The sequence below is a fragment of the Berghia stephanieae genome, chromosome 2, assembly GCF_034508935.2.
Source record: "Berghia stephanieae isolate SIO BIC M18660-M18661 chromosome 2, UCSD_Bste_1.3, whole genome shotgun sequence".
NCBI classification, from domain to species: Eukaryota; Metazoa; Mollusca; class Gastropoda; order Nudibranchia; family Aeolidiidae; genus Berghia; species Berghia stephanieae.
Genome location: NC_088361.1, coordinates 56,328,425 through 56,330,924, shown reverse-complemented (window position 1 = coordinate 56,330,924; position 2,500 = coordinate 56,328,425). Strand labels below are relative to the sequence as shown.

The 2,500-nt window shown below is 31.2% G+C and overlaps 1 protein-coding gene and 1 long non-coding RNA gene across 5 annotated transcripts in view; one reads left to right on the top strand and one right to left on the bottom strand.

Moving 5' to 3' along the window:
- Nucleotides 1-2,500, top strand: part of LOC144965197 (uncharacterized) — a 567,438-nt gene that overhangs the window by 230,651 nt on the left and 334,287 nt on the right. The gene's annotated exons all lie outside the window — the stretch shown is intronic.
- LOC144965193 (zwei Ig domain protein zig-8-like) overlaps nucleotides 1-2,500 on the bottom strand; it is a 164,507-nt gene that overhangs the window by 23,332 nt on the left and 138,675 nt on the right. The window lies entirely within an intron of this gene.

The window sequence follows — 2,500 nt, the reverse complement described above, 5'->3', positions numbered from 1 at the left end:
TCCATTTTATATATTTGAAAAAAAAAAAAAGAAAATAGAAAATAAAAGAAACTCCTAGTATAAAAGAAGTAAACTAAGAATCTAAGAGCGGGAACAAATTAGTAAAAAGCAATAAAAAAATAAGAAAGTAGGAGAAATAGTAAAGACTGATTATAACGCTTGAGTTGGAAATATCATATGAGAAAGGACTCTCGTGTCTAGACATACTCGGGCCTTTGATGACAAAACGCATTTTTTATGGTCGTCACAATTTTTTTACTTGAAATAATATATCATCGAATTTAACATACCGTCATTGTTTTATTTAAAACAAGAAATTTTGAAGAAACTCAAGTTTGCGACTTTTTATGATTCATCTATAGATCTATTTGAATTAAGATTGTTGTGGTTAAAACGAAAAAAGTGCTTTGTTTTGTCAATTGTTGCAGTTCTAATGCAGCACATCGCACTTCGATGATAAATGCATACGGAATTCAATTCACGGTCGTCAGAAAGGCACAGTAATGGATTTCGGAGAAATGTACTATCTTTTTTGTATTGGCATCATAATAATATGTCCAAAAATATACAACTATCTTTAACTCTTGTATTTCTTGTTCTATCATGTGAAGCATGTTATTGTTTTTCGTGTTGGTTATAGATAGCTTGTCGCATTCATTTGAAACATAGATAGAACTTAAATCAACATGTGTGTGTTGTTTTCATAATATTGTTAAAAAGTCAAAAGTGAACAATTCAGTCTGACATAGAGATAAAATCAAATGAAAAAAGGAATCCTTTAAAAATGAATCACCAAGCACTCTAGCCTCGTAACAATTTAACTTCAACGTTCAAGTCTTCCAAATCACAAAATAAAACATCATTTGCGGTAGAAGAGGAAGATTTACGTTACATTGCAAAGAAAAACAAACTCCAATTTTGCAGGCATTATGCTATTGCGTTAAGTACCCTGACTGTTATACCTCATAGTTAATGCATAAGTAAATGAATAATCAAACAAACAAAAAAAAAAAAAAAAACAGAAACCAATAATCAGATCTTAAACAAAATGTTTATGATAATATTGCATCCAAATAGTTGTAGTCGGACGAACTCCCGTTGATTTATTGAATGAAATACCAACCAATCATTTAAAACAAACCTAGCATCGAAAAGAAGACAAAAGCCAACTGACTGATGGTATTTATATGAACAAGTATATTGATTAATATGTTTTGTTTCAATAAGCAAAAGAATAATATTACTTTATTTAGTTTGTTTTAAAAAAACCCAGTTAATTTCCGAGTTGGAATGGATAGGAACATCAAAATAAACAGTTAAAGAACATTCTTAAAATTTGAGCATTTACAAAGTGCAATAGCAGCTAAATGTGTTCAAATCACTTTACATGGGGTCCCGAGCCAACAGCAATCCTAAACATGAAACCAAGACCTGTTAGAGGAGATTATAATTTTTCTCCGACAGAGACAACGCTGTTAATGGACAGTTACTCATTTACACCAGTGTACGGTGAGATATTGTGAGAAAATAGCCTTTTACATGGACTCAACTATGGGCAGCTCAGAGCGGTAATCGAACCCTGGACTGTCCAATCCCAAGGCGAATGATACCTCATGACCACAGCCGTATAAACAACTAATGCCATCCTCCAGAAAAAATAAATCAGAAATATTTGTGAATTACCAAAAAAGCTCTTCAGTCTTTTATATTTAATGTTTCTGTCATCATGATCTATTATTATGATCGGTTGATTGGATAATTTCAAATCATTTTTTAAAAAATATCAGCAGTTCAGGAATACGTTTTTAATCCGTGTGCAATGAAAGGAAAGCGTATGACAAAATTGTTAACCAATACAGGCAAGTTATTATGTGTTGGTATTTGTTTATTTGTATGTTTTTATTGGGGGGGGGGTTGTATAAAAAGAATATAAATTAATATAAATCCCGTAAAATGACTCTGTGGAATAACGGTAAAGAAGTCAATTTTGATACATCTTTGATCATAAAACAGTATTTACCTTTCATCAAGCCTACATACTATGGTGATCATTTTAAAAATGTATATAATTGTTTTTCCCTCAGACACGACTATTGCCAGACCAGACTCTTTTTATTTCTTACGTACAGATTTAATCTGAATAAATCAACCCAAGTTCAAAACAATTTAGTAATTGTGCAATATAAATGTAACCAGAATCGGATGCAACTTAGGCCACATAGATTGAGAAAATTGTATACGAAAAAAATATTTCTGATCTAGCATTTTTAAACAAATCAATAATTATGATTATTATAATTGTTTATTCGTAAAGACAATTAATTAGTTTGTATCGATGTAGTGGCCTGGGCTGGGTCTAAACACAACGAAAACAAAAATTGAGGCCACAAACGCTCCTACAGATCGCACAAACACGGTGTCCGAAGATTATTTTTAAGATATTAGAAGAAAGAAGACAGCAATATTATCATGCCAAAGTAAACAATGATAATAGTTTGTA